At 36.0% G+C, this 25054-nt stretch overlaps 1 pseudogene; it reads left to right on the forward strand.

Annotated features, from left to right (window-relative positions):
• Positions 1 to 15718: 15718 nt before the first annotated feature.
• LOC136222585 (digalactosyldiacylglycerol synthase 1, chloroplastic-like) lies at positions 15719 to 17522 on the forward strand (annotated as a pseudogene).
• The last annotated feature ends 7532 nt before the right edge of the window (positions 17523 to 25054 follow it).

A 25054-nucleotide genomic window follows, 5' to 3' on the forward strand; every position in this document is an offset into this window, starting at 1 on the left:
CCACCTGTGCCAATTGTGCCTCCTTCACCAGTGAAGTCCAAGCGTGGTAGAAGGCAAAGGGCAAGAAGGAAAGAACTTGAAGAAATTGAGGCATCTAGCAGAGGTAAATTGAGAAGGAAAGGTAACATGTACATGACATGTAGAAAATATGGAGGTAAAAACCACAACAAGAGGACATGCACATCACAAGCTACACAATCAACTGCTCCACAGGTATTAGTTGTGTAATGTCCCTAAATATTCTACATATGTGATATGTACCTAACTATTCTTCATATATGTTTCTTGTAGTCTAAGAGAGCCAGGAAAACTCCTAGGCAAGCAACATCACCACCTGGAACTACTACTTCTGAAAGGCCAGCAACATCACAGCCCCCACCATCTACCACAGTCCGCTGGATGATGGATGTAAGTGATTGTTTTGTTTCGGTAATCAATATTTTAATGCAATTTGTTTTAAATGCTAATATAGATGTGTTGATCAGGGAACTAGTCAGACAGTTGCCTCAACTAGTCAACCAACCCAGCCAAGCAGAGAAAGCAGGCAACCAAATGCTAGAACCCATGTTCATCCAGAAAGAGGACGACGTACAAGAAGTTCATATGCAAATCCACAAAGACCATGGCATTAGGATAGTTTTGTTGTTGAGGCAGTGCCCATGTTGGGTTAAAACTTTGGTTGAAATTTGGTTTTTTTGTGTAGTGCCTATGTAGGCTGAAACTTTGGTCTTTTTGTGCAGTGCCCATGTTGGCATGAATTTTGGTCTTTTTGTGCAGTGCCAATGTAGGCATAAAGTTTGGTCATTTTGTGCAGTGGCCATGTAGGCATAAAATTCGGTCTGTTTGTGCAGTGCCCATGTTGGCATAAACGTGTATTTTGTGCAGTGCCCTTGTTGGGTTAACAATGTGCCTTAGTTTGTATTTTTTGCTAATGGAAATAGTTTGAGAATTTGGCAATTAAATTCTTAGCAGCATCTTCAATTTGGAAATGTTCTTAGTTATTACAGGCAATGTTCTTAGGTGTTTTTACCTTATGTTTTTTTGGCAATGTTCTTAGGTGGCTTCACCTTATGTTTTTGGCAATTTTTTTGGCATCTTGAATATGGTAATTTATAATGTAAAACATCATGTTCAATCTTCACTCTTGTTTTTAGGTGTTTTTACCTTATGTTTTCGTTAAATATGTCTTTTTTGCATTATGTGTCCCAATCAAAGCACAAAAAACACACTAAAAATGAATTGAACACAGAGAATTTAACACAGTGTATTTAGCATAAAGGCATTTAGTTAACATAAATATGACCATTACAATCCATAATGTGTTTAACACAGAAATCCTCTGTTTTTTCTTTAGCACAAATCAACCCATAAAAAACAACATAAACAGAGCAACCATTACAGAAACCATAATCCCTATCCATTTGCTACAGTGCCTTCCCCTATTTCTTTCTATATCAATCACCAGCTCTCTATTCTCTTAAAAATCAACATCACGACATCTTTCCTTCTCTAATTCATGTTTCACTCTGCTGCATTCCTCAGTAATCCAATAATCACCGATTTTGCCCTACCATCCATTACTGGGTCCATCCACTTGAAGAAGTTGCAAGCATTGGCTTTCTATCGAGTATGCGATGAATACCATAAACTAGGTTAAAATTCATAAAGAAGTCAGAGTATGAGATGAAGAGAAGAGGTTATAGATTCTTACCCCAAAATTGATACAATTAAAGTATCTCCTTCCTGGATTTGAATCGCTCCATGAAGTTTTCAGAGGAGCTTCGATTCCGCAGTGGCAGATCCTTCCGCTCCCAAATCGATTGATGCTATGCGTGGTTAAAGACATCACGAACACTGTTATGTTTTCAAGGTTAGGGTTTTTTAAAATCTTCCTCTGCAACCCAAATAATTTGCCAATGTCGAAGAGAAGGAAGAAGAAAGATCAGTCATGGAGAGAGAGAAGAGAAGAAATGAATCTGATGATAAAGGATAGGGAAGGAAGGGACATGTATTGGGAATGGGTAGGTGATTAATTAGGAGGAAAAATCAATAGAGGGTATTTTAGACATTACACATCTAGGGGGGCCACCTTTTTAATTCGAAATAGTGGGATTTGGGTGACGTGGCGGGTTGACTGGCGTTGACCGGTCATTCTCACCGGCTGTACACCATAGTGTGAGGTCACCCCTAAGTTCGTGTATATCAGTGTGACATTTTGAAGGTTGTACACCAAAGTGTGATTTAGAGCAAAGGTTGTATACCATGTGTGAAATTTACCCAATTATTTCGATATGATAATTTGAGATTTTTGGGCCTTTGGTCACTATTGTTGATCTCAAAGTAATAAAAATACATTTGATCGTAGAGTTATACTATGTATTTTTGTTGGTTTTATAACACAAGTTAAAGGTTACAAGGTTTATAACTTATATTAACTAATTCATATATTGAAGTGTTTTGGAGTTTTTTTTATGAGTTGTCAAATAGTTAAAAATCAAAATTAAAAAATTATTTAAATAAATAAAATAATAGAATTAATAACAAAATAGAAAAATGTGATAGTGTATTAATTATCTCCAAGCCTTGGGCCCATAAGCGGGAAAGGGGATTATATCAAATAGTTAAAAGCATTCTAAATCTACAGCCTCAAGTGTAGATGTGCTAGTTGCTTCTAACTCTAGAAGACCAATCAACCTAAAGTGTCTCTATTAAAAACAAAATATATAGATTAAGTCCCGGTGAGAGTCTCATTCTGCTATTCATTCACTTCATTGTTTCTTCTTCATCTTTCTTTCTCTACTTCATTGCCTTTTTCTTTACTTCTTGAAGATTTTATCTTTGCATCTTGTCTTCTTTTGTTTGTTCATCTTTCTCTTCTTAAACATCTTTATGTTTAAATAACTTCTAGCTCTCAGTCTCTCACATTGGAGCGTTTTCCATCTTCTCTCTTGAGAAGTTTGTAACCTAATTATATTTTCTACGATACTTACCTTACAAGCTAGGGTTTTGACATGATTTTCATTAGACAAAAGGAAGGGATTAATGGAGGCCTATTCCCGATTATGTTTAAAAGACGAGGAGGAACAATGAGTGATTTTGGAAGAAGAACATGTTGTTAATCCTACAAATCAAGGTTTCTACTTTGCTGTTGGTCAGTTCCTAACAGCCAAATATGTATACCTTGAAAGTATGAAAAATATGCTAGCATCAATATGGAAGGCTGTGAAGGGAGTCGCTATCATTGAATCAGACTTGGAGGGGAGATTTCTTTTCCAGTTTTTTCATTAGCGAGTTGTACTGCGAGTGCTGAATGATAGTCCTTGGGCATTCAATCATAACATGCTGATAGTGAGACGTCTGGATGTAATGGAGCAAGCAACCCAAGTTGAATTGCATGACTTAATCATATGGGTTCAAATATCTGATCTTCAGTTGGCTTTCAAACAGAGGCTATGTGTAAAATTCTAGGCAACCAAATAGGCCAATATTTGGAATCAGATCTGAATAACTTTACTATTGCGCGGAGAAATTATCAGCAAATAAAAGTTACTATCGATGTCTCAAACCCAATCACAAGGGGTCAAAAGTTAAAACATAGTGGTGGAGTGGATCAATTTTTGCTATGAGAACCAAACTTCTGTTTTTATTGTGGAATTATTCGACACTCAGACAAATTTTGTGTTGATTTTTGTGACTTATTGCTGCAGATTATTTTTAATTTGAAATAGTCATATATCAATTTTGATTCTCTTGTTTATTAGTTCTGATTTTCTTGCTGATTTTTAGGAAGATTTTTATGCTATTTTTTAGGCTTTTTTTACTCTCCTGTAACTGTGTTTTAGCAGTATAAAACTGCACATCATATTTCAATAAAAATGTTCTTCCCTTCCATATCAAAAATCAATCGTATATCTCTGCAATTCTAACAAATTGGTATCAGAGCTTTATTGATTTAAAGGGATCTGTGAAAATTCAAAAACCCTAGAAAACAAAATACAACCAAAAACACAACCACAAACACAAACACAAACACAAAAGATGGATTCAGATTTTTCTTTCTCTTCTTCGATGTCACCTCCGTTATTTGACGGAACCAATTATCAAATGTGGGCTGTGAAGATGGAAGCCTATCTCGATGCCCATGATTTATGGGAAGCTGTGGAGAATGTTTATGAAGTTCCTGATTTATCTGAAAATCCAACAATGGCTCAAATAAAAGCTCAGAAAATCGAAGTCCAGATCGATTTTGTTCACTGCTGTCTCATCTGTTACTTTTAACAGGATTATGACATTAAAAACTGCGAAGGAGATTTGGGATTTTTTGAAGAAATAGTATGAAGGAAGTGAGAAGATCAAAGGGATGCAAGCTATCAACCTGATTTGGGAATTCGAATTACAAAGGATGAAGGAGACGGAGACCATCCAGGAGTATGCAGATAAGCTTCTTAGCATTGCCAATAAACTGAAACTCCTGGGTACTGATTTTTCTGATTCAAGATTTATTCAAAAAATTCTTGTTACCATTCCAGAGAAATTTGAAGCAACTATCAGTTCTCTTGAAAACTCAAGAGATCTAACAAACATCACATTGACGGAATTATTGAGTGCACTCCATGCACAAGAACTGAGAAGGCTTATAAGGAAAGAAGGTTCTGTAGAAGGAGCTTTGCTGGCCAAAACTCAAAACAATTATGGTGGCAAGAACAGGAAGAACATGAACTTCAAGGCAGGAAACTCGAGCAACAACAATACCAGCAGTGGTAACAAAAACTTTCAGAATTTTCCACCATGTCCTAATTGTAAGAAAACAAATCATCTGCAGAAGTACTGTTGGTGGAGGCCAGATGTAACATGCAACAAGTGTGGACAATTAGGACATGTGGAGAAAATCTATAAGTCTTCACAACAACAAGGGAAAGCAAAAGCTGCTATTGAACAAATTGATGAAGAAGAGCTTTTCGTAGTATCCTGTCTTACTACTTCAAGTTTAGAAAAAAGTTGGCTGATTGATAGTGGTTGTACGAACCACATGACTTATGATCGAGATTTGTTCAGAGAACTTGATACAAACTACACTACCAAAGTTAGAATCGGAAATGGAGAGAAAATATCTGTAGCAGGAAAGGGAATCGTAGCAATCAAAGGCTGCATAGGTTTGAAACTAATTTCAGATGTTCTTTATGTTCCTGAGATTGATCAAAACTTATTGAGTGTTGGTCAGTTATTGGAGAGAGGCTGTAAAGTTCTCTTTGAAGACAAAAGTTGCTTGATTAAAGATTCAAATGGTGTGGGTAAATTACATCAAAGGTACCTGAATTATACCTCAATTCACACTTTGGTACCTAAATTACATTTTGTCACAAAAATGTATCCTAAGTATGGGTGACCAGAAATTTAAATACGTTTTTCCGGTAAGTGACTGGTCAACTACGGTTTTTTCCACTTTTACACATAATTGGGACCCATTATACTTACTAAAGACTATTATGCCCTTAAATGATATTCTATTTCTGTCCTCTGAATCTCTTTCTTTCTTTCTCTCACTTCCATTCTTTTTCTCGACTATTTCTTCAATAAAAAACATGATCTTCAAAAAATTAATTTTTTCATTGAAAGATGAGGTTGAAGAAGAGGACATGCATATATAATGGGAAATACAGCACATGAATATAAATCCACTACTTATGAATCCATCAGATGAATAGATGAGAAATACAGCACATGAATATGAATCCATCACACTTATGAATCCATTACTTCGAATCTCTCTCTTTCTTTCTCTCTCTTCAATTCTTTTTCTCACTCTTTCTCGTCTAGATTCCTGTATGAAAATCCTTCATGCCCCTTTCGAAAAGCCAACGCCTAGACATTCAAGTTACCAATTTTGTTTGAATCCTTCTTGCCACTTTCAGCTTTTATACATTCAGGAACAAATCTGGAACATAAATCTGGAAACTCTCCTAGTTGAGCGATTCTGGAACATAAATTTGGAACAAATCGCCCAAGTCAAATTGAACGTGAATTTGGAACAAATCACTCACGCCATTTTTGTTCCTAAAAATAGTGAGGATGAAGCTTTTCCTTAAAACCAGAAAGGGAAAACTGAAGAGGGAAAGAGAAGCTTTTCCTGAAAGCCGAAATCCTGGGAAAACCAGAAAGGGAAAAGCGAAGAGGGAGAGATACAATCTAAAGAGGAGAGGGAAATAAAATATAGAGAGAAACTCTAAATTGAAGAGAGAGAATGATATAGATAGAAACAAATTCTAAGAAAGGAAAATTAAAGTTAATAGTGTATAATGGGTACAATTAAATTAGTTAGTATATATAGTGGATTTATTATTTATTAAAAAAATGTCAAAAATAAATTGTAAAATTCAAATTAACTGGTTGGTTTCTGTTAAAACTATTAAATTGTCCGGTCACCTATATTTGAGGTATATTTTTGTGACAAAATGTAATTCAGGTACCAAAGTGTGAATTGAGGTATAATTTAAGTACCTTTGAAGTAATTTACTCAAATGGTGTAGAGTTGTTCAGAATTCAAATGAAAGGCAAGAGCTTTGCTTTGAATTTGATTGGAGAAGAACAAATTGTTGTGCACAAGGTTGAAGACAATACAATGCTTTGGCATAAAAGGTTGGGGCATTTCCACCATATTGCTCTGCTTTATTTGAAAAGAAATAATCTTGTACAAGGGCTACCTAAATTAGAAGAAGAATTATCTGAATGTGCTGCTTGTCAATACGGCAAACAAATAAGGTTGCCTTTCCTAGTAGGCAAGTCTTGGAGAGCATCGAGTAAGCTGCAATTGGTGCATACGGATGTTGGAGGACCTCTACTAACACCATCTTTGAATGGCAGTGAGTATTATATTGCTTTCATTGATGATTATACAAGGATGTGCTGGATTTATTTTATGAAAGTTAAAGCTGAGGTTGCTGACATCTTTTTCAAGTTTAAAACTTGGGTGGAAACTCAAAGTGGCATAAAATTGCAGATATTACGTTCTGATAATGGAACAGAATATACATCAAAAAAGTTCAACAAATTTTGTGAAGATGCAGGTGTAGAACGTCAATTTACAGCTCCTTACACCCCACAGCAAAACGGGGTTGTGGAGCGCAAAAATAGAACAATCTTGGAGATGACGAGATGCTTGCTTCATGACAAAGATCTTCCAAAGAAATTATGGGCAGAGGTAGCAAGCACTGCAGTTTTTTTGCTAAACAGATTGCCATCTAAAGCCATTTCAGAAAAAACTCCATTTGAAGCTTGGTATGGTTTCAAGCCAAAGATATTGCACTTGAAAGTTTTTGGTTGTTTGTGTTTCTGTTACATTCCTCAGGTTAAGAGAGACAAACTTGATAAAAAGGCGGAACCAGGAATCTTTGTAGGCTACAGTTTAACATCAAAAGCCTATAGAGTTTTCTTGCCACAAAGCAATAAAGTTATTATCAGCAGAGATGTGAATTTCTTTGAGACAGAAAATTGGAGCAAAGAAGAGAAGCCAATTGAGTTTGAGGAGGAGAGTGAAGATGATATTGATGACCAGCCAGTCAGAGGAACCAGATCACTCTCAGATATTTATAAAAGATGTAGTGTTGCTGTTATGAAACCTGCAAATTACAAAGAAGCTGCTACTGACTTGAAATGGTTAATTGCAATGAAGGAGGAGCTGAATATGATTGAAAAAAACCCGACCTGGGAGTTAGTGGCGAAACCAAAAGATAAGAAAGCAATAGGAGTCAAGTGGGTGTATAGAACCAAACTTAATGCGGATGGTTCTATCAACAAATATAAAGCGAGGCTCGTTGTGAAGGGTTACGCTCAGATGTTCGGGGTAGACTTCTCTGAAACTTTTGCTCCAGTCGCTAGGTTGGATACTATAAGGATGTTATTAGCTCTTGCTGCACAAAAAGGCTGGGTTGTACATCAAATGGATGTAAAATCGGCCTTTTTAAATGGATACTTGGAAGAAGAAATATTTATGGAGCAACCAGAGGGATTCTTTGTTCAAGGACAAGAGGAGAAAGTTTATCACTTGAAGAAAGCCTTGTATGGCTTAAAACAAGCCCCGAGGTCTTGGTACAGTAGAATTGATGCACACTTGATTAGCTTAGGCTTTGAAAAAAGTCTAAGTGAGTTCACTTTATATGTCAAGAAGATTGGTCATGAAATACTTGTTGTCTCCTTGTATGTTGATGATTTATTGATTATAGGAGGATCAAAGGAGCTGATTGAGGAATTTAAAGAAAGAATGAAAGATGTTTTTGAAATGACTGATCTAGGAAAAATGACATTTTTCCTAGGTATGCAGGTGCATCAAAATAATGGTGAAACCTTTGTATGCCAAGAAAAGTATGCAAAGGAAATTCTGAGGAAATTCAAGATGGAGAATTGCAAGCCAACTGCAACTCCAATGAATTACAATGAAAAATTCAGCAGAGAAGATGGAGCTGACAAAGTTGATGAAAAATTGTACAGAAGCTTAATTGGATGTCTGATGTATTTGACGGAAACCAGGCCCGACATTACATATGCAGTAAGTTTGTTGTCAAGATATATGCATTGTGCTAGTGAAATTCATTTTAAAGCTGCCAAAAGGATCCTCAAATATGTCAAGGGCACAGTTGGCTATGGTGTTAAGTTCCTACATGTAAACAATTTCAGTCTTCATGGAAACTTTAGTCTCTATGGCTACTCTGATAGTGATTGGGCTGGAAGTGTTGATGACATGAGAAGCACTTCAGGATACTGTTTCAGTTTTGGTTCTGGAGTTTTTTCGTGGTGTTCAAAGAAGCAAGAAGTCATAGCACAGTCAACAGCGGAAGCAGAATATGTGGCAGCTGTTTCAGCAGCAAATCAAGCTCTTTGGCTCAGAAAACTCATAGATTGACTTGAATATGGAGCAAAAAGACAACACACTGATACTTGTTGATAGTCAAGCTGCAATTTCGATTGCTAAAAATCCAGTGTTTCATGGGAAGACAAATCATTTCATGATAAAGTTGTACTTTTTAAGAGAACTGCAAGAACAATGAGAGGTGAAGTTGATTCATTGCAAGACAGAGAATCAGCTTACTGATTTTCTAACAAAACCACTTCCTAAAGCAAGATTTGAATATCTCAGGCAGAAGCTTGGAATATGCAGCTATCAAGTCAAGGAGGAGTGTTGATTTTTGTGACTTATTGCTGCAGATTATTTTTAATTTGAAATAGTCATATATCAGTTTTGATTCTCTTGTTTATTAGTTCTGATTTTCTTGCTGATTTTTAGGAAGATTTTTATGCTACTTTTTAGACCTTTTTTACTCTCCTGTAACTGTGTTTAGCAGTATAAAACTGCACATCATATTTCAATAAAAATGTTCTTCCCTTCCATATCAAAAATCAATCGTATATCTCTGCAATTCTAACATTCTGCCAATTATTATTTGACAATCCTGATGATCCTATTGAGAGACATTTTGGCAGCCATCCACATGCCCAACCAAGAAGAATGACGACTCAAATTGGAAGAGGATGGTTGAGGAATCCATTGGAGGCAGTTGATGAGGATAATTTAGACAGTTCAAATGTTGATGAAGTTCCTGCAGGGGATAAGTCTAAATCCAGGGCGTTTAGGAGCAAGAATATACCAACAAGTGGTGGCCCCTCCTGAATTGACAGTTCAAACAATAAGGAGAGCCATAATCACTCTATTGAAGACATACTTATTTACGATCCAAAACGGCCATGCGTGGAGAATGTCAGTATGGAAGTAGGATATCCTTCAAAAAAAAGGGATATATGGCGGGTCCTAGAGTCTAAGCCCGCCTAGGGTTATGAGTCTCATAAGTTAGTGTTCTAAAGGGTCTGGTACAGGTCCACATGCCCATGTTAGTGTTTCTTATGGAGACAAATGTTAACTCAGAACGCATCTCAGAAATATGTAAACAACTTAGTTTTGAGGTCATTTTATCTTGTGTTAGTATCTAAGAGCTACGCAACGTTCAGCGAATTTGATCGATCTAAGACGGTCATTTCTCAATCTGTTCGTGGTGTGTGGGTATGTCCACCATCCTATCTCAATGTTATTCTTTCTTTCAATTTTAATAATTAAGAAGCGTTTTATTTCAGAAAAAACTAATTCATATATTATGTCTATGGATGTTTTGTTGAGCATAAATTTTCAATTTGCTTCTAATGAGTTAACTAGAAACTATAGATGATACTCAAACCTGAAGTGCATCTTTTTTTAGAAAGTTTACTACAGTCATCGTTCACATTCTTCAGAACATACCACTTCCGCATCATTAGTTCCAAGTTCCTAAACTCATTTTCTCTTTTTTTTTTCAGTGAATAAGGTAAATGATTTAAACCCTTCAAATACGCATATTGATAATATCATTCATGATGTTCTAATAATCTGAATCTATTTGAGCATGTTGATAGTGTTTCTATTGGAAAAAAAATCAATGATATACTATTCAAGCTATTGATAATATAAACGAAGATCATGTGGATAATGTTACGCCTGTTAGAAAATCAACTATGACGGACCATATGCCTAACTATCTTAATGGTTAGCATTGTAATCAAATAATTCTTTTTTCTGGTTGAGGATTCTAATCTTGCACAACATCATTTATCTAATGTTTTAGGATATTCAAAATTATCTAAGGAACATAGGTGTTATATTTAATTTAGGCATTATACCCTTATCCTAAAACTTGTAAAGAGATTACGAAGGATGATTGTTAGTGACAAGCTATGGATAAAGGATTGCATGCTCTAGAAGCTACATGAATTTGGACTTTAACTAGTTGCCACCTGGTAAAATTTCTATAGGTTGTAGATGGATTGTTAAGGTCAAATTTAAAAGTTATAGTACTCTTTGTTGGGAATTTTTCTTGATTGCGACAATTTAGCGGAAACGATAAAATAATTTTATTGAATTTATGAGGTTTACAAGAGGGTGTTCTCTAGAAACTTTCTAGTGTTACAATGAGATAAAACAAAAATAGTAGCACTCGGGTGTTTCCCAAAAATACCCAAAATAATTATCTTTACTATTTTTATCTCTCCCTAAAATAATTAGACTACCCTCTCCAAATTAAGATCTCCTAACCGAAGACTTAATTCTCACAAAACTCTCTTAATTCATTTTGCCTTGCTCCCTAATCTCTCAATACTCTCAACTTCTCACATTTTTCCTTTTTCCCCACTCTCTAATATTGATCTCCTCCTTGCCTTTTTATAGGCCAATGAGAGACATTTGCCCGCAATAATTTTGCTGGCAATGTTGACGAATTTGGTGGTCAAATTAGACCACCAAATTTGTCCAACTTTCACACTATTTTTTTTTTTTAATTACAAATTACAAAAACAATCCCTCAATAATACAAATTACAAAAATAATCCCTCATTAATTAGGACTTCACAACAATTCTTTTTTTTCATTTAATTGTTTTAAATTAATAGTTAATTTTCTCAACAATATTCCCCTTAACTATTAATTTAAAACTTTCATTTTTTTTTCATACCGGAGCACTTCTCTCCGCAGACAACTTCTCGGAGCACTTCTCACCGAATCGATTTGTTGATGCACTTCTCATCAACCTTCAACTATTGAAGCACTTCTCTCCAAATTAAGCAAATTCTTCTTCGTCAACATGATTTGCCACATTGACACATTCTTTTCCCACACCCAATTGATTTGGTTCGTGACGCTAACATCAGCAGGGGGCCCAAAATTGAACCATAGCTCTGATACCACTATTGGGAATTTTTCTTGATTGCGACAATTTAGCGGAAGCGATAAAACAATTTTATTGAATTTATGAGGTTTACAAGAGGGTATTCTCTAGAAACTTTCTAGAGTTACAATGAGATAAAACAAAAATAGTAGCACTCGGGTGTTTCCCAAAAATACCCAAAATAATTATCTTTACTATTTTTATCTCTCCCAAAATAATTAGACTACCCTCTCCAAATTAAGATCTCCTAACCGGATACTTAATTCTCACAAAACTCTCTTAATTCATTTTGCCTTGCTCCCTAATCTCTCAATACTCTCAACTTCTCACATCACTCTCTAATATTGATCTCCTCCTTGCCTTTTTATATGCCAAGGAGAGACATTGCCAGCAATAATTTTGCTGGCAATGTTGACGAATTTGGTGGTCTTAGACCACCAAATTTGTCCAACTTTCACACTATTTCTTTTTTTTTTCTTTTTTTTCTTTAATTACAAATTACAAAAACAATCCCTCAATAATACAAATTACAAAAATAATCCCTCATTAATTAGGACTTCACAACAATTCTTTTTTTTCATTTAATTGTTTTAAATTAATAGTTAATTTTCTTAACACTCTTGAGAGGTATAAAGGTAGATTAATTGCAAAAGATTATACTCAAGATTATCTAGATAATATTTCACTTGTAATTAAAATGACTGATGTTAGGTTATTATTAGCTATTGATGCTATTAAAAAATTGGGCTTTGTTTCAATGTGATATCATTGGCGAGCTTAATGAAGAAGTTTATATGCAACCACCTTCCGGTCTCTCTTTACCTCAATCTAATTTAGTATGTAAGTTACAAAAAAATTTGTGTGGTTTAAAACATGTCATTAGGCAACCAATACTTTGTTAGGTGGTCTTTTTTTAAATAGGTATAAACAATGTGCTAGTGGTCATTTCTTTGTTTACTAAAACTAATGGTTCTTCAATAATAATTATTTTAGTTTATGTAGATGATATTATTGTGATATGTAATGATATTGCTGAAAGTAAACGCATTAAAGGTATTTTGGATGATGAATTTAAAGTAAAAGATTTAGGTTCTTTGAAACTTTTTCCAAGTCTTGAAATTGCTCGTTCAAGTGCAGGGATAAGTATAACACATAGAAAGTATGTGTTGGAGCTCTAAACGATGCATGATTTCTAGCTGCAAAGCCTTTTACAACTCCAATAGATGCTACTCTGAGGCTGTCTAAGGATCAATGTGTAGTTTTAACAGTTCCAACTATGCATATAAGACTAATAGGCATGCTCTGTCACGATATCATATAGGAATTAAACGGGAATTAATTAGGTTGTTATTTGCCAGTTTGATAATTGCTTAGCAGTTGTTATTTGGCCTTTTATTTGCTTTAGGAGTTGTTAGGAGTTAGTTAGACAGTTGTAGGTGTTACAGCTGTGACTTTTGTACCGGTGCCACATCAGCAGTACTTTTCCTATATTAAGGGTCATGCCTTTGTAAGGAGGACAATCAGAATATTATCAATGAAGTTTATTTTCTTCCTTCCTATTTCCTCTCCTCCCTACTCTCTTCTTCTCTAATTCTCTGTGTCTCTCTTCCATCTTATTCTTCTCTTCCCCTTACTTCTAAATCTGCCCTAACCCTTTACAGTCAGAATTCCTAATCCTGACATTGGTATCAGAGACTTCTTTCCTCCGGCCATGGAAGACTTTGAACAACAAATGGAACGGTTCCGCAGGGAGTTTCGCGAACGGCAGCAACGGTTTGATGAACAATGGGAACTGCTTCGCAAGAAGCAACAAGAGAAAGATGAACAAGTCCGCAAATCATTATCAAACTTGGTTCAATCGATTCGAGAATTTCAAAGAGTTACAGACCCTTGTTCAGTTGCACCCCAAGTGTTTGATGAAAAGTCTGAGCAGAAATTGGAGCTAGCAGATTTCAAATTTCAAGGAAAAACTAAAGATGTCCTAGAGCAGCCTTCTCCAAGGAAGCTAGTCACTGCTGAAATTGTCAAGGAGAGTCAGTTTGAAGCTCTACAACTTCAAATGGAGAAGGTAAACCCCTCCATTACTGAGTCTTACTCTCTACCATGTTTCATCACTGATTTAAAACTTGAAACCCAATCTGCTATGGAATCTTACACCCCAAACAATATGAAATGTTAAGCCCAAAATATACCTAAAATATCATACATAAATACGTTAAATTTACATTGAAATCGTGCTAATTATATTCATTTGGAATACTTTTACGTCTTTATTTACTTCTTTGATGCAAGGTACTTAATTAATTGGTTAAATCCAAATAGGAGCTAAAACGGAGCTAAAATGGAGGAAAAACCTAAAAAAACGTATCGAGAATGCATATCAGTCAGAAGAACGCTCAAGGAGGACGAGAAGCAGTCGAGAGACAGGGAGATAACTCTCTGTCGCGACTGAGATTTTCATAATCTCAGTCGCGACTTACGAAAGGCATCACTGAAGAAGAACGAAGTCTTCAACTCGCCCCTGTACCCCCTGTCGCGACTGAGATTCTCAGAATCTTAGTCCCGACAGCGAAGTATTCTGCACAGAATTCACATGTTTTAATCCGAGAAACGCGTCTGTTCGTTTGGATAAAAGCGACCCTTCACCAACGGACACGACCCATCATTTACAACCCTTCAACAACTATAAATAAGTGATCCATTTCAGAAATTGAGGAGGTTGGAAAAGTTAGAGAAATTAGAGAAGAAAGTTATCATGTTGAGTTTCTGATTCAGAAAAGAATCAGAAAGTTAGATTTCATTTCTGTGTAAACAAACTTGCTATACACAAGTTGTTATTAGATTAGTTATAAACACAATATTAGTTTAGTTTCTAAGGTTGATCAGAGACAAGTTTTCATTCTGGTAGTGGACTGACCAGTCTCTATTCCGAAGATCCAATGAGAAGAATTGACGGCTGAAGCGTATGAGGTTTGACGCACCTACGAAGTTTGAGGGAAAGATTGACAACCCGGATCTCAAAGTTTTCGTTGCAATGCTATCCAAGTTTCTACTTCTCTATTAACTTGTGAAAATTCACATTTCATTAATGATATACTTATTTATTCAATACATTCTTACTGTTGTTATTTTGATATTGTTCTGACAAAATGATTTTCAAAATGATAAATTGGTGTTTTTATTAAAATGTTCTATTCCATCTTATTCATATAAGAACTTTGTTGAACACTTGATAGATTTAGTTTTTATGGATGACATGATCGCTGATCGCGGCTTATCAGACATAAAATACTAGTTTGATTAAGGTAGAAATCTGCTCCGATCCAGAGAGATTTCTAAGGTTCAAAGCCATTTAATTGAATAAATCACTATATTATTACATGTCCATAATCTTTACAAAGTTAAATTTGCTTTCTTTGCTTTATGAAAATGAGTTTTATACCTACTATTTATTCCAATTACGGAAGTATCTGTCTTGTAATCAAAATCTCAAGACAGAACTGTTCTCTAAACTCGATATAATACTTCTATCTAATCCTAATTTATCTGAACCAATACAATCAATTAAACGTATTTCTTTTGTTAAACCTAAACACGTGATTAAAACCGAATTAAATAAAGTTTTAGTTAAAAAGCGTTCCCTGTGGGTTCGATATCTTTTATTACTACAAGCGTATACCGTGCACTTGCGGAAATCGCTCAACATGAAACCTAACCCAACTTTTAGATCTCCAATAACTTCTACACCTTGGACCCAAAGCACCCCAAACAATCTAAAACTTAACCCAACCTTTAGATCCCCAATAACTTCTACACCTTGGACCCAAAGCACCCTAAACAATCTGAAACCTAACCCAACCTTTAGATCCCCAATAACTACTATACCTTGGACCCAAAACACCCCAAACAAACAGAAAGATCTTCTTGGAACCAATCTGATACCAGTGGTCAACCAGAAAATTTCAGACAAAAAGAAATGGATGCATTCAAAGGAAGTACCACCGCTTGATGTCTCGGGATTGTTGTCATGTTTGGTTAGGCAATATTGGCCAATTTTGGATCACCTTGGAGTTAGAAAATCTATATCTAACAAGATGGTTGAAATTGTGGATGTGAATGAATTGGTTGTAAGGATAGCAAGTGTCCTTCAAAGCACTAGGCATTGTTACAAGGATGGCTTTTGGACAGACTTACCAAAGCATAGTCCATCAAATGAAAAGAGGCATGTTGCCATCGTGATGACTCCTAGTCTTCCATGGATGAGAGACAATGTTGTGAATCCACCTTTTGGAGTTGCATATTTGGCAAAATCTGAAAAACAAAATGTTGCTTTAGTGGTTCCATGGCTTTGCAAGTCGGATCAAGAATTAATGTATCACAAGAGTGTCGCTTTGAGTTCACTAGAAGAGCAAGAAAGTTATATTCGTAGCTGCGTTGAGGATAGGACTAGCTTTAAGGCTGATTTTAAAATCTCCTTTTATTCGGGGAAGTTCTCAAAAGAACGAAGAAGCATAATAACAGGCGGGAGATACTTCGCAGTTCATTTCACTAAAGGAGACTGATGTTATTTTAGAAGAACCAGAACGTTTGAACTGGTATCACCATGGTAAACACTGGATTTCTAAGTTCAATCATGTTATTGGTGTTATCCACACTAATTACCTTGAATACATCAAGAGGGAAAAGAATGGGGCTCTTAAATCTTTTCTTGGGAAACGCATAAACAGAGTATACTATGTTAAGGTTCTTCGCGTTTCTGCTGCCACACATGATTTGCACAAGTTTGTGGTTTGCAATGTTCATGGAGTGAACCCTAAGTTTTTGAAAATTAGAGAAACAGTTGTTGTAGAAAGGGAACTTGGGCAACAGGCTTTCTCAAAATGAGCATATTCCTTAGGCAACATGGTCTGGGCCAAGGGTTACAATGAGTTGATAGATTTGCTAGCAAAGCATAAGAGCGAGCTAGATGGCTTTAATTTGGATGGATCTACTAGGAGATTGGATGGAATGGAGGCTGGAGCGATCCAATGGTACAACCATAGACAATTTGTCGTGATAGAAGACATTGTTTCTGATCTCCAAAGCGGCATGAAAGCTTCCCATATCGATAATGAGGGAGAGAGTGATGAGGGAGCTAACATTTTGAAGATACTTGAGACAACAGCAGAATCAGAAGTTACAATGAGTTTGGAGCAACTAACTTCGTTTGCCTCAAAAACAATATATAATAGAGATTTCTTCGATTCCTTCATCATTGATTGCCTTGTTGAGATGCTGAAGCACCCATCGTCAAATTCACGAAGGAAAGCAGCTAACATTCTTGAATTTGGGAAAATTATTATTCCAGACTTGATAACAATTTGGAGCCCTACAAAGAAGCAGAAAAGTGAGTTGGGTCCTTGCTTGCTCACCACCTCAATTGCTACCGATTTCCTTACGGTCAAGACTCTAAAGAAAATAAAGCTAGCCTTGAAGAGGCAGCTTGTAATCTCTATTACAGTGATTATTACTGTTGAAATTACTTTGTTTAGTTGGATTGCTCTACCATCTTCCTTCACTATTTTCAAGTTCGAGACTCAAAAGGTTGTGAAGAATTGGCAACTTTTCTTATGTGTTGCAGTTGGCCTTTGGGTTGGGCTTATTATTGAATTTATCATTGCATACCACATCAGCAATGCGTACAACAATGTTCTAGATGTTGCTGAGTCCTACTACATTGGAGCTTCCACTAATATTAATTTTAAGCTTGCACCAGGATATAAATTTGTCCTTGTTGGGGTTTAGTGTCCTATAGACAATTGTTCTAGGATACAAACTTAAATGTAAATGAAGTGTTCTTTATATCATTTGTTTTAATGAGATATATGTTTTATAACTATATAAAGGCAATCCCTTTTAAGCACTAAATAAAGTCTAATAAAAGGAAATCCGTAAGTTTGTTTAAAGTGATTATAAAGTGTTCATACAAGCATGAAGTGAGACGAAACTTTGTAATAAACTAATAAACTTAAAACCACCCCAAGTCAAGCAATATGTTTAGGATTGACATATCGCGGTTGAGACTTGCATGTAACAATGTCTTCTGTCCGACAGAAAGCTGATCTCACAAGCTTCATATATATAGATATCTAGACAGTTACATGGATCTGATGAAAGTAGTTCATTAGGATTGGGGACCCAACTTGAGATAACAGGATGGGTAGATTCGTCCTTGTCACCTGTTCATCTCATTGGTATTAATCGGTATAAATAATCCTCGGACTCAAAGGAATGTTAATTGGTATTCTGGATTACGGAATGTGACGCTTTGACTCTGTTGTAACACGATCCTTAACAGAGATGACTCTAGGGTGTGAACAGCAGACGTTGGGTATCACAGGAAGTGATTGCGGGATCGTTATACATTGGATTGAGCATTTATCACTCCCGACAAATGGGAGATATGTCCATGGATCGCTTGTGGAAGACTTGACTCTAAATCCTTGCAAGGTGATAGCTTAAGATTGAAATACGGATTTCTCTTAACCTATCTAATTGGAGTTGACTCAGCCTAGACAAGTAAAACGAACGTCTCGCTATATGTGACTTGACATTATCCATAGTCATAAGATTCAGTTCAAGGACGTAGTTGATAAAGGATCGAATTATACCGTAACTAATACGGAAAGGTCAACGACAGAATCAACCTGTCTTCTTATAGTTCTAGAGGAATGATTACGGACTTGCTAATCACATACTCTGTACATCATTCTGTTATGCAAAGATTAAATATAATTCTTTGAAAATTAATTAATAAAGTTGCATACGGCTAGAAGCAATAAGAACCTAATGGGTCACACATAAGACATGGAACCCAAAAGAGAGACAGATGTTAATTAATTGACCGAAGCCCAACTGAGCCCAATAAGGCCCAGGTACTAAGGGGGGTCGAAATTTATGTACATTAGATACATAAATAATTAATTTGATTTTATCAATTCTAATTAGATTGGGATTGTGAATTAAATTAATTAAAGGATAAATAAGTTAGGAGTTTTAATTAGATTAAATTACTCCCATTATTATCCAATAAGGTTATTATTATTATTATCTTTTATATTTAGATATATTAATAGATAATAATTAAGAATTCTATTCCGAATTGAATTCCTATTCAGTCACCTAATTCTATCTAACTAGGGATTATATACAAGAGAGATTATAAATACCCCCCTATGTGATTTTCGAAATTCACTATTGATTCCAGGAGAGAGAATTCGAACCCCCTTAGTCGAGGACGAGATTTCACCGCTTTCTTCCGTTCAATTGATTTTCATCTCTTTCTCTTTATCCTTGATCTTGTGTTGATTAATTAGAGACAATCTACTTTGGTTATTAACAAACGGTTGATTCTAACTTGATCTTTTATTGTTTTGTTTTGTGCTCGGGAACTCGAAGTAAGAGTTGTGGGCACTTCGTTTGCAACGGTAGATAGAACATCTAAAAGGTATTTCTTCTTATCCCTTTTTGTATGAAATAAAGATTAACGGATCTTGGGGTTAATGGAAATAGGTTAAAAATTTTATATTTCCGTTGCTATACGTTAGCCTATTTTCTTTCATTGGTATCAGAGCCTGCGTTAAATCCGTTATTTCATATATGAAAATTTAGAAGTTTTTCAATCAGGTTGAATAAATATTTATAGTTAGGTTAATTAACAAAACTGTTTTGATTAATTAGTTCTAAAAGATAAATAAGTTTTAATTAATTGTTAATTAAAATAGGTTATGCACATGTTCCTAATAATTTTGGTTGATAATCATTATAACAAAATCTATTAGTTTTATGGTTAGATTGATAAAATCAGTTTTATTTATTCTAAAAGATAAAACGGAAAATCTATAATAGTTTTCTCCTATTTTCTGAAAATCGTTTTAAAACTGTTTTAAAACTTATATATATATATATATATATATATATAATTACAGCAGTTCGGGTCGCGCCTTACGGCGCGACCCGACTGCTGTCGCGGTTGCTGTCGCGCGGCGCCTGGCCGCCGCTGCCGGGTCAGACGCGTTTGGCAGCAGCCCAACCTCGGACCCGGCCCGAGACCCACTTAATGTTAAATCGTTTAAAGTTAGTTTTATATATATATATATATATATATATATATATATATATATATATATATATATATGTTTGAGAAATTAATAGTTTTCTGTTTTGATTATCGAATGAAAATTTATTTAAAAATTTGTTTTACCTATTTGTAAATCAAAAAGGTTTAAATGAATTAAAATCAAAATAATTGGGACGTGCATAATTAAAAGTTTTGTATAGTTATATTAATCTAAAAGTTTAATATAAAAGGATACGAAACTGTTAGAAGTAAAATTGGATGAAAGTTAATTTGATGAGTTAATGTGATTAACCTGAATATTACATAAAATACTTATGTAATCAACCAATTAAATTTATTTAATTGAGTCTATGCATGTTTGGAGTTATGGACATATTTGGACCCTCTTTTAGTCTTTTGGTATTTTTGAAATAGGGCCTGCGAGTCCTGCCTTACTATCTATTGTAACTTCTGCTCTCATCTAATTCCCTTCAATTCAATTGAAGTTTTCTTTAGTAGTATAGAAATTAATATGTAATTTCAAGGAGCCATGGAGAAGTTTTCTTTAGTAGTATAGAAATTAATATGTAATAGTTAGTATTTCCTTAGGTTTGCCCTTCTATTCCGTCTCTGGCTCGACGGAATAATTTAGATGATATGTCCATAACGCCAATGTATGTGTCTGATGTATGCTAAAGCAAATCAAGACTAAGTTAGATTATGAGACCTAAAATAAAATCCCTCATTAAAAAGTTAAGTAAATAAGCAAGTTATTAAAATCGGTTGCCCATCCCTAATATTATAATTCAGCCGGCAGTACTGAGGGCCTTTGGGTTGTTGAGTAAACTCAAGCTCGGGGTCTTATGGTAACACCTGAATTATCGAAAATCATTTTTCATGAATATGGGGTAATACTTAAATTAGATTATGATAATTGGATGAGTAAACTGATGTTTTCATAAACTAATTGGCAATACGGTTGGGATTAATATGAATAGCATATTAGTTACTAATGTGGTTAATAACCCAATAACCTAGGAATCACATTAAAGATGTGATTGATTACATGAATCTACCTAACGAATGAGACTAGCTTGTTGAGTAAACTCAAGGCGAAATCTCAGGAGTTAGGATCCTAGCTCACTAAAGGATTTGTGAAATTCTTCGAATTAATATGGAGGGCTATTAATTTGGCAAAATAGTGGGAGCAATCTGAAATAAACTAAAAGGCCTATAATTTTAGATTGATATACTTTAAAGCAAATGAATAACATACGTTTACTCTTTCTCACTCAGGTTTAATTAAACACTCTTAAAATCATGACTAAAACCAATCTGCAAAACATTCTTACCGATAACAAGTTGAACGGTTCAAACTTCACCGACTGGTTTTGTAACCTCAAAATTGTTTTGAAGTTCGATAAGATAGGGTATGTACTAGATACATCGATACCCCCTATCCCTGCTGATGATGTTCCCATCGAAGAAATTGATGCTTATAAGAAGCACAAAGCTGATGATGATCATGCGGGATGCATCATACTTGCATCGATGACACCGGAATTACAAAGGCAACATGAGGAAATGGATGCCTATTCCATCATCATGCACTTTAAGGAACTGTTTGGGAAACAGACTAGGTCCGAACGCTACGAGATATCCAAATTGCTATATCGTAGCAGGATGCAAGAGGGCACATCTGTCATGACACATTGTGTCAAGATGATCGGCTATATTACCAAACTTTCTAGTATTGGATTCGCGATGGATAACGAACTAAGCATAGACTTAATTCTTCAATCCCTCCCAGAGAGTTATTCACCGTTCATCATGAACCATCAGATGAATGACTTGCAAACCTCTCTTGAAGAGCTTGCAAACATGCTCAAGTCAGTTGAGCCCAATATGAAAAAGGACAAGGCAATATCAGCTCTTGTCATAGAGGGATCAAAGAAAAGGAAGGGGAATTTTCCCAATCCTAAATATCCCAAGAAAGGCAAGGGAGCCATGCCCACTAGAGCTAAGGGAAAGGAAGTGAAGAAGCCCAAAGGAGAGTGCCACTTCTGTGGTAAAGACGGGCATTGGAAAAGGAACTGCAAGGAGTACCTAGCCTCCCTCAAGAAGGGAAAAGGCAGTGCTTCAACATCTGGTATGTTTTATATTGAAATAAATACAATTTCACAGTCTGAATCTTGGGTACTTGATACCGGATGCAGATCTCATATTTGTACAAATATGCAGGAACTAAATCGGACTAGGGAATTAAAGAAAGGAAGCATAAACTTGCGAGTAGGAAATGGAGCAAGAGTTGCCGCCCTCGCAATTGGAGATTATGTTTTAAATTTGCCTTCTGGGCTTGTAATAGAATTAAGGAACTGTTTATACGTTCCACAAATGTCTCGTAACATTATTTCTATTAGCCGTCTTGTTGACGACGGTTTTCATATTTCAATAAAAGACAAACATTGCAATTTTTATAGAGATTCGATCTTCTATTTTTCAGGAATATCACAAAATGGGATTTATGTGTTAGATGACAAAATTTCTGTTTTCGCAATTGATACCAAAAGACATAAGCTAGATAATTCAACTTTGGCATTGTCGTTTAGGTCATATAAACAAAAGACGCATGCTTAAGCTACATCAAGATGGGCTTATAAATTCAATTGATCCTGAATCATTGGAACGTGCGAAGCATGTTTAAAAGGTAAAATGACAAAGACACCATTTAGCAATAAAGGTGAGCGTGTATCAGACACTCTAGGACTCGTTCATTCAGATGTATGCGGTCCTATGTGTTGAAACACCTTTCCACATAATTTTGATTTGACAAAATTGTTTAAGTATAATTTAAAATACATATTCTAAATATACTAAGTTTAAATGTTTTGATTTATTCTACTAATGTGTTTGTTCAATGTTGAGTTAAAACTGTTATAAGACATAAGAATTAAAAGGCCCAAGCCCAATACAGAAGCCAAGGCCCAAGTCAAACAACTCAGTACAACTCGGCCCGCGTTTGTCAAAACGTTGCCGTTCTAGACAAAACGCAACTCAGCATGAGAAGGATCTAGAAGACCTTTGGGAACAACTTCAAGATGAAGCTGCTGAGTAGATTCGACAAACGTACAAGACAGCAGCTGGCGAAGGAAAACTTCCAGACAAAGTATTTAAGTTCAGACGACACAGTATGATGTCCAGTTGACTTTACCATAAAAGGAGAGACAGTCTGCTGAGCTGACCGAGGACAAAAGATACACAATTCTGATTGGCCGAGAGCTCTGAGCAAGTCAGGATGACAATGACATGTAGCCGTTTCCCTCCAACGGTTATTTCGAAATTCGAAATGACCGATGCCCAGACGTCTCTATAAATAGTGCCATCAGATGCTTCACTCAACACAGAACTTGATCAAGCCATTACGCTGACCAAATTTCTACACAAGTTCTGCAAGTAAAGAAGCAAAGCAAATCTTACACTACAATTCTTATATCTGTGTAAAAGTCTAGAGTGATTGTTTCAATCGTCTAAAGTGTCTTAGCAAATCTTTGTATAGGACAAAACACTTATCATTTCTAGAGATAGAAAGGAGAGGCTGAGTACTCGGTTTTAGTACTCAGCGGGAGATTAGGATTGAGTAGAGGTATAGAGGAAGGTACTCTTGTCATACTTAGTTGCTAAGATTGTAAAAGGTTTGAGGCTCTACCTTTAAAGAGCTCAGTAGATGATTCGAAATCTCGGAACGTGTTCCGGGGACAAGACGTAGGCTTAGAAGAAGCCGAACCTGGATAAATCTGCTGAGTGAAGTATTTCTTACCTTTAACTCCTTATATATATTGCTTGCTTAAAATAACCAAAAACTGACCAAGTAAAGAGGTCAAGTAGAATTGTGCGCGCTGAACATCTGAGCTCAGGAATAGACTCTAAGTGCTATCTTCTAACTCAAGCTAAGAAACTGACCTAGTCACCAGTTGACTAAGCCAGTGTCTTGCTGTTTACTCAGCGCCGCTGTTAAAACCTTTTCCTTAGAAAAAGAAGTCTGCCCTAATTGCGAAAAAGTTTAAATAGTTCCTAACCCCCCCTTGGAACTATACTTGCAACCTTACAAGGGACCAACAAGTGGTATCAGAGCTTAAAAGCTCACTGTAAAAGGTCTAACAACCTTGAGCTGATCCCTACCATGGGCGAAAACAGCACTCGGTTTCTCCCTGGAAACCAAACAACTTAGATACTGCCTGAGGGGCTGTCCATTACTATGCCTCCCCTATTCTTCGGGTCAAACTATACCTTCTGGAAGAATAGGATGAAAAATTTCATTCAGGCTACAAACATGAGTGCCTGGCTATCTATAGTCCAAGGCCCATTTATACCTGTCGAAGTTGTGGCTGGCCTAACAGTTGTAAAAGCTGAGGCCAAATGGACAGAGGATGATCTTAAGAAGCTTCAAAATCACGCTTCGGCTATCAATATGCTTCACTGTGCGCTCGATGCTGCAGAATATAATAAAATCTCAGGTTGTGAGTCGGCACAAGAGATCTGGAAAAGGCTGGAAGTCACCTACGAGGGAACCAATAAAGTAAAGGAGTCCAAGGTGAATCAGCAGATGAGACTGTACGAGCTGTTCGAGATGAACGATGATGAGGGCATTTCAGACATGAATACAAGGTTTACCAACATCATTAATGAGCTCAAGAGACTTGGGAAAATCTTCACTGAGGAAGAACAAGTCAAAAAGATACTCAGGAGTCTTCCTAAAGATTGGCAAGCAAAGAAGACAGCAGTTGAGCAAAGCATATGAGGCTATCTTTTTGGGCTACTCAACAAAAAGCAAAGCATACAGAGTTTTTAATAAACGAACTCAAGTTTTAGAAGAGTCAGTACATGTAGAGTTCGACGAAACTGACCCTGCAGGTAGATACCAACCGCTGACCGAAGATGATCCACACTCAGTAACCACCGCTGACCAAGAACCAGCTACTGAGTCATTCACGAAAAGGCTGACCAAGAGTAAGAGTGAACCTAAGATTACTTTTACTGACCCATCTACTTCTGCAGAGATTGTTGAAACACAGACAGCACAAGACATAAATCTACCTAAAGAGATAAGGATCCCAAGAGGGCACTCAGAAAGTGCAATCCTTGACTCTGCTGGGAATACCCTGATGACGAGGAATCAACTCAGGAAGTACCTCAGCAATGTTGCCTTCGTCTCAGTACA

Source organism: Euphorbia lathyris, chromosome 3 (genome assembly GCF_963576675.1).
Source record: "Euphorbia lathyris chromosome 3, ddEupLath1.1, whole genome shotgun sequence".
Classification (NCBI taxonomy): Eukaryota; Viridiplantae; Streptophyta; class Magnoliopsida; order Malpighiales; family Euphorbiaceae; genus Euphorbia; species Euphorbia lathyris.